Here is a 12,189-nt window from a genome sequence, read left to right as displayed (position 1 = left end):
TTGATTACAGCCACTAATACCCAAGTAACATCTCAGATTAACATCTGGCAGGAACATCTTTAACCACATGATTTCTTGAAGAATACATTTCAACCCGAAGGAAACATGTTCCCCCCTTCAGACAGCTGCAAGACTGTTAGAATGGGATGAGGAAGGGGTTGAAATTGTTGGGCACAGGTTTGTTCTGGGTGTGCAGTTCTGCTGTGCTTCCTCTCACACTGCACTGGCTGCTGCTGGGAATCACCTTCTCACTCAGACAGAGCCTGAAGGAGGCTGTGCAGAAAGGGAAAGTGTTCATTCCACTCCAAGTGGAGGAAATCACCAAGGACCTTGCTTCTGGAGCCTGATCTGCCCAATGCTGTGTTTTGGAGTTGCCCTGCCCGGCTGTGAACAAGCACCATGATTCTGAGAATCTGCATCCTGGAAATTCAGCAAATGCCACATCAGCAGCACTTTCTGCTCAGAGCTCCCCAGCACCTCCACAATTAAAAACCTGAGATCAGTACCATCTAAAGGCTTTTTAGGAGGTCTTTTCTGAAGAGAGGAATGCCTGTCTTTTGGAGCTTTTCCATATATATACACTAGAAGCAGGCAATGCATCACTGAAGTGCATGAATGTTTGTGCACATACACGAACACACTGTAAAGAGATTTTTGTTTTGGAACTGCAGTTAGGCACATTTGCCAACACATAAATTAAAGGCAATGAGCTATATTAGGCAGGAGAGCCAGAACAGAGACCTGCAGGGAAACATCTCTCTCTCATTTGAGTAACAAAGAGAGTCTGCTGATTCCTGAAAGCAGCTTTCTCTCTCCTCTAACACAACATTTTCTGTCTAAAGGCAATCCTCAAGGATTTGCTGGAAAAAAAATGCGAGAGAAGCCTTCCTCCTGTAGCAATGCTGCTGGAGCCTAATGACCTTAACAGACCTTAGGCGTCTCCATGCTCCAGCTCTGTATCTGCTCTTAACTCATTCTGCAAGAGCTACTTAACCTAATTACACAGGAGACACCTCAAGACTGGCTAGAGGATCGCCCTGGATTTCCTACATGGGGATCTTGGCAGTAGGACTGCTGAGCTGGAGGCAGTGTGACAGCTGTGGAGAACAGCAAATAGTTAGGAGGAGAGTGAGCAGTTTTGTCTTTAATTCTTGCAACAGAAAAATGGGAGAGCATCTGTGAAATGAGCCTGGCAAAGCTTTCTTTCCTGCTTTTTCTTGATTTGCCTGTGGGACATGGTGAGAGCTGGAGATAGGATGAAATGAAGAATTTCAGTAGTGCTTCAAGACACTTTTACTACATAAGAAAAGAAAAAATATACATAAAAAGAGGTAAAGCCTTTCTGAAGTCATATATATACCTGTAACTTTCAGTCACTCTAAAGAAAGTTCTTCAAATGGCAACTTAAACATGGAATAATTCTCCACAATAGATTTTTTTTTTTTACATCTTTTTCTGAAGAGTTTCTTTCAGTCATTCAGGGGAAAAGATGATAAACACAGGAGCAGTAAGAGTCAGTATGATAACAGCACTATTCCAGAGATTTCTGGAAGCAGATCATCAGTAAATGGTACAAAAATGATCACTGAGGTCTAAGCCAGGCTGATGGGCTGTTTTGTTTTCTGACCAGACGTGTACATGTAATTTGCATTCCTGCCTTTTGCAGGAGGATAGTGGTGAACTACTTCAGCCATTGCTGCCTGCAGTTTTGGGCATTACAGGAAGGCAGAAGAATGTTTTTTCTGTTGGAAGATGAACCAAGTGTAAGGAGAGCTGCAAATAGATTTTCATGGTGACACACAGAGCAAATGATCAGCAGAAATCCTGCCAATGCCAGGTAGAGAAGAACTGTTCAGTGCTCAGGGGGGATAACAGTGCTGCTCTCCCACCTTTTGTCATGCCACAGTCTCCAGAGAGCCATGGGCACAGGGCAAGGACATGATAACTCTCCAGGTTTGTGCTCACTCTCACTTGTAGCCAAACCGAGCCTCTCAAGTGTTCCTGTGTGAAATGGACATTTTTCAATGGTTGTTTTCAGTGGAGCATCTCTGGCTTTCAGCTGAAGTGCTGGGTGCCATCTCTCATGCATCACCATCCTGCCTGGAGAGTCCCACATGTGATAAACCCCTTCCTGCTGAAACCTGGAAGACACTGCAGCATGCTGCACTGACAAAAAACTGCAGCTTCACTAAGCCTTCACTTAACTGTGGCACATTTGCATTTCAACTAAAGAGTTGTAGCTAGCTGTAACCCCAAACAGAGGTGTGACTTTCAGGCCCAGAACAATACAAATTACAAGAACAGCAGCATGTCTGGTTGCTATATAACAGAGTGAAAGGACAGCAAGAGTGTGGTTTTTAGAAATATGAATCCTGACCACACCACAGAGTGCTGAACAAGGACACTTGAACACATGCCTAAAAAATTACAAAGCAATGCCTATAGGAAGCTTATAGTAATTCCTCTGGGATGGTACCTCTTCCACAACATCTGCCTTTCAGTCTGGCTCATCCCCCACCTCTGAATGAAGTGTGTAAATCACCAAATATGCAGAATGGGATTTTTGAAGCAAGCAGTAAGTTTGTGTAGGGGTGACTTTCATTCTAACTTCAATCTTCTGAATTGATTTGATCTGCAAAACCCTACAGGCACGAAAGCAGGTCTGGGAAAACCCACAGGTCTTGGCACAGCACTTTTTGTCCCTGCTGTCAGCAGCCCCAAGGAATTAAGGACATCTCTGCAGGATGACAGGTCAAGAAGAAATGTGGACTCTGAAATTACATGTAACTAGAAGAAAGAATGAAATAAAGGGAAAAGATCTGTCTCCTCTTTAGTTTGGCAGTTTAAATGGTACAGAATCACTTCAGCCACAAAAGGGAAATAGCACCAATCATGTCAGATTTGCTAAGGGTAAGTGTATTCCACCACCTGCACTCCTTCTCTTTCAGAGGACACCAACCGCGGAGCCGCCAGCCACGGGCTGTTGCCAAAGCGTGCCCGCTCCGGAGCGGGGTGCGAGGCAGCGCCGGCGGCTTCCCGAGCGGCAGCTGGACGGGAATTCGGGAACTCAAAGCGGGAATTCGGGAATTCAGAGCGGGAATTCGGGAATGCTGCAAGGCACGGCCCAGCGCCGCGCCCGCTCTGCCCTCTGGCGGCCGCCGCGGCACCTGCAGCGCTGCGCGCTCACACAGCGCCCGCCGGGAGCGCGCACGGGGCAGCGCGGGGCCAACCGCGGAGCGGGAGCGGGAGCGGAGCTGCCTGAATAACTCGGGATATATAGATATATATATACACACACATACATACATGCATACATACATACAGTTATACATACAGTTTTATATATATATATATATATATATATATATATATATATATATATATATATATATATATATATATATACACACATATACGTGTATCTATATATATGTGTATCTGTGTGTGTATATATGTGCATATATATATGTACATAAACACACATATATACATACATAATACATATACATATATACATATATATACATATATGTGTCTGTATATGTATATATCTGTGTATATATATATGTGTGTGTAAGTAGATATTAATTTTTTATTTATATATTTCATTTATTTATTTATTTGTACTTATCTATTTTATATATATTTTAATATATTTATTAATATATTTATTTATTCCTTCATCTTTATTTATATATTTTTACATATTTATATATTTTTCTATATTTGTATGCATTTATCTTTTAAAATATGCATATATTTCTATATTTCTGTATTTCTATTAATATATTTACATTTTTCATTTTATATATTTTTAATATTTTATATATATTTATAGCAAAGAAAATAAATCAGGTTTGTTTCTTTTTTCTCTGAGAGCTCAAAAGGCTTCCCTTTTGCCTTCAAAACAAATTGGGATCATGTCCTGGTTTAGGGATAAAAAAAAAATACAAAAAAAAAATTTACTTAAAAAAAAAAAAAAAAAAAAAAAAACCAAAAAAAACCCCAACTGGTCACTTTTAAAAAGTCTGTTCTAATATTTGGTTGTGGGGATTTTTTATGCTGTACAAACTGAAAGTTGTAATTTGAGTTTTTTCTAGTTTGGTTGAGGAAGTGTTGTCCCATCTTGCCTGGAAATGCCCCAAATGATTCTGTTACACACACTTTAAAAAGTTCACCTTTGTCCAAAAACTTTCACAGAATCGCAGAATTTTTATTGTTGGAAGGGATCCCTAGAAATATTCCAGTCCATGCCCCCCTAGAGCAGGTTACAAAGGAGCTTGTCCAGGTGAGTTTGGAAAGTCTCCAGAGAGAGACTCACTGTCCTCCCTGGCAGCCCATTCCAGTCTTTGCTACTCTCAGCACAAAGTTCTTCCTCATGCTGAGGTGAAGCTTCTTGTGTTTCAGTTTGTGGCCATTGCTCCTTGCCCTGTCCTTTGGAACAAACAAGTCTGTCACCATCCTCCCCACCTGCCTTTGAGATATTTACATGTTATTGAGATCCCCTCTCAGCCTTCCCTTCTCTGGATTAACCCAGCTCCTGCAGTCTGTCCTGTAAGAGATGCTCCAGACCCCAAACCATCTCTGTGGCCTCTGCTGGGCTCTCTCCAGCAGCTCCCTGTCTCTCTTTCCTGAGGAGCTCAGAACTGGCCACAGAACCCCATCAGGGCTGAGTGGAGGGGCAGGGTCACCTCCCTTGACCTGCTGGCTTTCACCAACTTTCAGAAAGCAACAAATAAACAAAGTGTTGGTTGGGCAGGCAGAGTTTCATAGGGAGGTTTCTTAGGCTGCTCTATAGGAACAGTGTCCCTAGAGGAGGTAAGCTCTGCCTCGTCATCATGATGCCTCTGACTGCATTCAGTGTCATATTTGGGGTGAAATTACCAACCCTAGGAGACTAGAGTTTAACTACCCACCCCCTCAAAAAAAAAAAAAAAAAAAAAAAAAAAAAAAAAAAAAAAAAAAAAAAGGAATAATTTTTAAAAATTAAAATATTTTAAAAATAGAGAGGTATAAAACCTAAGGATAAGGGGAGTATGCTTGAAATTTCCCAAGAAACTTCACTGCCTCAGGTACATGGCACAGGAGAGAGAGGATCTGTGTGGGTTGAAGTACACTTGTCCTTCCTAAAGGAAAAGAGCTTTTTCCATGATCCAGAGAAACACATAGCAAATGCTGTTAAAATATCCTGAGCTGTGCACTCAACAGTATACAAATTCCAGCCTGGTTTACAGGTTGTTGATGTTCATACATACTATTCTATCTGACTAAATGAGTGATCTCCTAATTTGATGGAGCAGACCAACTTTATTGCACTGGAACACACATGCATAGCAGACTGATTAGATACAGCCAAAATTTCAATAGTGTGTCTAAAGGACTTCAGTACAAATTTCTGTGAGAGCTTCCAGAGAACTTCAAGCAATTTAATTGATTATACTTCCTTAACATTATTAGCTAACATTTTCTGCTTATAAAAACTGCAAGGTAAAATGTTTGAGATGCTATCTCAGTTTTGGAATCAATCTAGAGGGATAAGGATTTTTGTGGCACAGTTATAAAATACTGAAAAAGTGAAGTGCAGTAACTTCTTTTTCCACAAATATAAAGTAGGGTCATTTTTTACTAGAAAGTTTCAATTGCTTCTAAATAAATAGATTAAAGTAACAACAATAAACACCAGACACTGACCAAAGTCTCTCTGTCATTCTGCTCTGCAACTGGACAGGAAGAGCAAATACAGAGTTCATGGGTTGAGATAAGGACAGAGAGACATCACTCACCAAATCAATCTGAGCAAAACAAACTCAGCTTGGGATATTAATTGAATTTATTACTAACAAAATCAGAGTAGGGTAATGATTAGAAATGAGAAATAAATCTTAAAAACACTTTCCCTCCACCCTTTCTCCTTCCCAGCTCTACCTCCTACCCCCAGCAGCACAGGGAGATGGGAATGGGGTTATGGTCAGTCCATCACAGGTTTCTGCTGCTGCTCAGAGCCTTTCCCTTGCTCCACTGTGGGGTCCTTCCCAGGGGAGACAGCCCTCCATGAACTTCTCCAAGGTGAGTACATCCCATGGGCAATAGTTCTCCCCAGAGTGCTGCTGCCTGGGTCACTCATCCATGGGGTGCAATCCTTCAGGCACAGCTGCTCCAGCCTGGGTCCCCCACTGGGTCACAAGTCCTGCCAGGAAACCTGTTCCAGGGTAGGTTCCTCTCTTCACAGCCTGCAGGTCCCTGCCAGGACCCTGTTCCAGCCTGGGTCTCTCATGGGGTCACAGCCTCCTCCAGGAATCCACCTGCTCTGGCCTGGATCTTCTTCCCAGGCTGTGGGATCTCTAGATCCCCATGGATCCCCATGGGCTGTGGGTGGATCCCCATGGACTGTGGGTGGATCTCTGCATCCCCATGGATCCCCATGGGCTGTGGGTGGATCCCCATGGGCTGTGGGTGGATCTCTGCATCCCTGTGGATCCCCATGGGCTGTGGGTGGATCTCTGCATCCCTGTGGATCCCCATGGGCTGCCTCACCATGGGCTGCATCAGGGGCTGCAGGGCAATCCCAGCTCCAGTGTCTGGAGCACCTCCTGCCCCTCCTCACAATCACTTGTGTGCAATAACTTTTTTCCTCCTCTGATATCTGTTCTCCCAGAGGTGTTACCACCATCTCTAACTGGTCCAGCCCTGACCAGTGGCACATCTGTCTCAGAGCCATCAGGAATTGGCTCTCCTGGACATGGAGGAAGCTCCTGGCAGCTTCTGGCAGAAACCACCCCTGTAGCCCCACCACTACCAAAACCTGTCCATGCAAACCCACTAGAAACATAAATACAGAAATGGCTGGGGTGCTTGGACCAAAGCTCTTGTTTACTTGTGGAATCATCTTCTGACTTTTCTGAACCACTTGAAATTCTGGCAGGTGTGTTCCATGCTAAACAACCATAGAATCTTTTAATAAATAAACAAAAAAATGCCCCTGCCTTGTGTCAGATTCAGGGCTGCAGGAGTACAGCCTTGGCTTTCTAGCATGTTGGATCATGCTTGGCTGTGAAAAGGAAACTGAGCAGGGAGTGTGTCTATTATATGCAGTTTCCTTTGATTCCTTGAGCCTGAATAAAGGAATTATTATTTTTCTTCCAAAGGAGGAATAAAAACCGGGTAAGAGGCAAGTGGAGGTGCTTCCTGGATAATCAAGCCCCCCTTTTGTTCTATCCAGCAGCACTTTATTTGCAAATGCCCATTCTGCACAAGCTGTAAAAGGCCTAGCTTTCTAACAATGCCATGTCCTCATTGAGGCTGACCTGGAGCAGACCTCTATTTACCAAACATAAAGATGCTAATTATTTTGTGTATAGGCCTTAACATGATTACAGAGAGCATGGACACTGGTTGTTGTTATAGCAATCTGAATTAAATTATGCTCATGCCAGCATAATCAGGATTCCCCTCACCAGTTTATTGGGCTGTTTTTTAACATGCCATGGTAAAAACAAGGACAATTTCACTTTTGCACCAGCTAAAGCATGCAGGCAGAGAGATTGAGAAAAGCAATGAGGTATCTTAATCAAACCCTGACAAGGGAGTGTGTCAGGGTTTTATGTAAAGCCCAGAGATGGCTTTCCTGCCCCTCTGAGCATTTCAGTAAAAAAAGAAAATTGAACTGGTGTAATAGCAACTACACTTGGGCCAGGCCTTTCCTGTAAATTCCTTGTTTCCCACGCTGCCTTTGCAGGATGGGAGCAGTGGCAGCATCCAAGCCCTGCAGCACAGGGGGCAGTGGAGTCCCAGGCTGGGCACGTGTCAGGGGCAGGGGCTGCCCAGGCTCCATCCAGGGGGGACACCTGGGGTGGCTGCTGGCCTTTTGGGAAGCAAGGAGCAGAGCTGAAGGCAGCAGTAAGCCAGGCTGCTGGCCTGGGCCAGCTCTGGCCCCCTCCATGGGCAGAAGGCCTCAGCACCTTCACCTGGGGCAGGACATCTCCCAGCAGGAGCCCAGCCCCTGCCCACAGCAGCCACAGGTCTCGTGTGCTGCTGTCACCATCTCTGCAGCCACAGCTCCTCCCTCCATCCTGGGCACCCATGCTGCACTGGCTGCTGCTGTGTCACAGCTTTGGGGGCACCTGAAGGTGGAAGAGCATCTCCTGCTCCCTTTCTGCTGCTCTGGGGGACACTTTGTTGGAGCCTCCTGGTCCAGGCTGTTGATGCTGATGCAGTCAGGAAGGGAAGGGTGTTAATTTCCCACAGGTGATACAACTCCAGCATGAGTAACTTGTACTTGCAGTTTGGCTTCTAAAAGAGGTGTTAGTCCATCAGAGTGTGAGCTTGTGGCAGCAGCAAAGAGGCAAGTGGTGCATTTAGAAGCATTTAAAAGGTCATTTCTACAGCAGAAAATCACTGTGTCAGATACTTGGTGGGATTCTCCATTTCCAGAAATGTAAATGCATCAAGTGTAAGCAAATGTATCATAGCCTATGGCATGGCACACATATTTTTATTTATTTATTTACACAAGTTCTTAAAGAATGCATGGATTTTTGAAACCAGGAATTTTAGTTCATTCAGTTTTGCTTTCATTTCCAGCACTTTGCATAATCTGATTTCCTGAATATATTCTGAAGTCAGGAACAAGCAATAAGGTCAAGCTAATATACAGACAAGCATAACACATCCACTAGATACTTTCCAGGAATCCACTTGGAAAGTTTCTGAATATATGACTCTGTTAGACAAGGCTTATGTTTGCTGGGATCACAATGAGCCATGACTGTGAGAGAGGCCATGGGGGAACCAGTTCACAGGGGAATTCCCATGCAGCAGAGCTCACTGATCTAAATGGTCTGACACTGTCTCTGAAACTGTGAAAGACTGTGATAACAGCAGAGCATCAAATGCCAGCTTCCTTGGTTCTCACTACATTCCATCCCCCCTCATGAACAGCAAAATGAATAAGGAAATATTACCTTACAGGCTGGTATTTTGAAGCATATATTTACATCATTTAATTGCCACATAATCAACTGCATTAATTGTCATAAGAATCAAGTACTGTGTGAGAAAAACTTTTTCATCAATAAGTAATTCCTTTTGGGGGGATTTGATAGGATTAATCAAGTCTTATCAAAACTGATGGCTCATGTTAAATTTTGCTCACACACTACCAGAGTCTCAGCAGCACCACCCAGAATTATTTTACCCTTTCAGGGATAACACTAACTCTGGTATCTCCCACCACACCATGTGAGTAACTTTATTCTCCTAGAAGTCCAAGGAAAGTTTCTCCAGACCCAAGCAGGCCCAAGCTCCAGACTGCCAGGGCTTTTCCTCCTCTGGATGATGAGCTCTCTCCAGCTCCAGGAAACAGCATCTTTTGGCCCCTGGCTCCTGTACCTGAAGGAGCCAGTGCAGAGGTGCTTCTCAGCCTCTCACCTAGGAGCAGGGAGGAAGAAGGGTAATGGAGGTGGAGGGATGCACATTGTGGGACTAGCTTTGCACTGGCAGCAAAGCTACAGCTGCCCCCTTCTAAGGCAGCAACCTCAGGTTGTGTCAGCCCTGTGCTCCAGCAGCAGGACCCAGCCCTGAAAGCTGATGATGCAGCTTAATGATTATAGCAACTGGAGGGGAGACAATAACTATTCATGCAAATAAATTTTGGTCGATTTTTTGTTCTTCCTGAAACAGAAGTGCCTTCCTTCCCTCCCTCCCAGCAGCACTATTTTTTCCATACAACTGTATTCAAGGCAAAGCACATGGGACATGGATTCACCTGCAATGAGTGTCTCACCACAGCAAGGCAGGGGAGATCTTCTTGCTGTCAGCAGTTACAGAGACTGCATTTTATCATGATTCAATATATGGTTCTTATTAGAGATCTTTGTTACATGAGACTGAGTACTGTTCCTATGAAAGCACTGCCTTTTGGAACAAGTTTCAGTGAGTTTATTACAGGAGCACTGTAGAAGAGGTAGAGAGTGCTGGAAATTTCTAAAATTTCTATTTTAGAAATTGAAAATTAACTCATATTTAGCATAGAGCAGCCTTATAGCTACCTTCAGACTTAAAGACAAAAAGAAATAGAAGACTTTGGCTTTGATTTTAAAAAAATGCATATCTTTATGTGATGTATGTCAGTTCCCTGTGCCCCTTAAAGACAGCTCAGCATAAACCGACTGTGTGAACTTAGGAACCAGCTTTTATAAACTAAGCTGACTCTTTAGGTCAATGCAAGTAGTTTACTGAAGTGATGTGACACAGAAATATCGAGGGGGCACACATAATAGTCTGGCTTTATTTTCACATCAACAGGGCAAAAATAGGGCACTTCATCTGAAGCAAAGGAACAAAACCAGTTCATGATTTGTGCAAAGGTCTCCTGATAATAGAGGGGTCTGAATGGAGTATCGCTAGTTATTTTGCACTGCCCTGACTTTCGCTGTCCCTCCTGAAGCAGAGGAGAATTATTTGTCTCTAACTCTGGTGCCGGCGTGCAGAGGCTGTGCAGGAGATGGGAGATGCGCTCCCAGCTGTGAATTTCTGTCCCCGCTAGATGGCCCCTGTCCCTGCCCGTGAGCCAGGGAAGGGAAGGATCCTTCGCTGGATGCTCGGAGCTCTGAGCGATCCACGCCGGCAGACAGGCTCTGCAGCTGGAAAACCTCCTGCCCTACCCCGGCATCCTGAGCTCAGACCTCATTCCCTGTACCCAGGATGGCTCCCGAGCCCCACCTCGCATTCCATTTCACACACAACCCCCCACTGAGAGCCGGTGCCAAATCTGGTGCTGCTTTTCCAGCAAACTCTATTTGGAAACTCGGATCCTGAATTTAAAGGCGACTCCCCTGTTTTTGCTGCACACAGATATTTCACCCACACGTTGGCATTTCTCGAGCCATTGCAGAGAGACATTTACCCAGTGTTAAGCAGGTCTGACAGTGGCAACAGAAAGTAGGGTACGTCCCCTTTTATATCTGTGTACACACACTCTTCCATACTTAACTCCCTCCATGCATTGAAAAGGAAAAAACTACCTGCTCCCGAAAAATCTCCAGCTACATTTTTTCTCAGAAGATAAAAATAACATATGTAAGTTCCTCTTTGTGTCCCAATCAGGCCAGGAAAAAAACCCAGCTGATTGTAAACATATTTACTTACAGAGCAGGAAGGACTGGCATATTTCAGTATGTATAATCTGCTCAGAAGTGAGGACTTTTGATATAAAAAAATGGGAACAAACTAGCCTGGCAGCAAAATCAACATTTGTTTAAGCTCAAGGAATTCAGATTCACGTAAATAAGAATATCCCCACCCCAAATCTAGGTACTAGATGCTAAGAAAGGAATCAGACACACAGTGAGGGAAAAACTCTTCTGTTACAGATTTTATGACATGACCATCTCATTGCATTACATCTGCACCACTTTCAACTATATGTCAAAATCACATAGCCTAAGGATCCCATGTCCTTATGGCAAAGGCATAAAATATACATACACTTTATTAAAGTTGCATTAGCTTTGTTCCTTCTGCAACACAAAGCCTTGGAGGCATTGTTGCCTTGAAGAGCAAAACACCAGTTTTGGTAGTTAGGAGCATAAATACTAATCCCTTTTCTGATATTTACCTAGCTTGAAACTTCAGCTATGTCACTTGTGCTGTAATTTCCTTCCTTGTAAAATATGGAGGAAATAGTGTTGTGTTTGCCTTGCAGGGCTGTCTTGGAATGGTTAAAAGTTGAACTCTGTTTTAAATGCATAGGGTTGTGCTACTTAATAGAACAATATTTTTAAAACCCACTTCTGTTTTGAGAACTCAGAGGTCCCTTTAGTGATTCCTTTGGTTTTCCTTGGTCACCCTTGTGACAGGCTGTGAAGATATTCCCAGAGGAAAGGAGGGGACAGTGAATGGCAGAGTGCAGAATGCAGAGTGCAGAATGCTGCCTTTCAGAGGGACACTACATCTGCCCATGTAGAACAGCCTGGTGATGCATCCAGCCCTGCACATACCTCCCACAGTGGCCCTGCCATGTGAGGAAAGAGCAGACATTCTCCCACATTTCAGCCTGCCAGGTGGTCAGTACTATACCACAGAACCAGCTCTGCATTCCTGACTGCCTCTGTCACTCACCTCGAGGAAGAGGATTATTGAGCCCTGTAATGACCAGAATATAAATGCTGCAAGCAAACATCAATCTTTCTC

This window comes from Erithacus rubecula, assembly GCF_903797595.1.
Source record: "Erithacus rubecula genome assembly, chromosome: 1".
In the NCBI taxonomy this organism is placed as follows: Eukaryota; Metazoa; Chordata; class Aves; order Passeriformes; family Muscicapidae; genus Erithacus; species Erithacus rubecula.
This window is presented reverse-complemented; position numbering follows the sequence as displayed.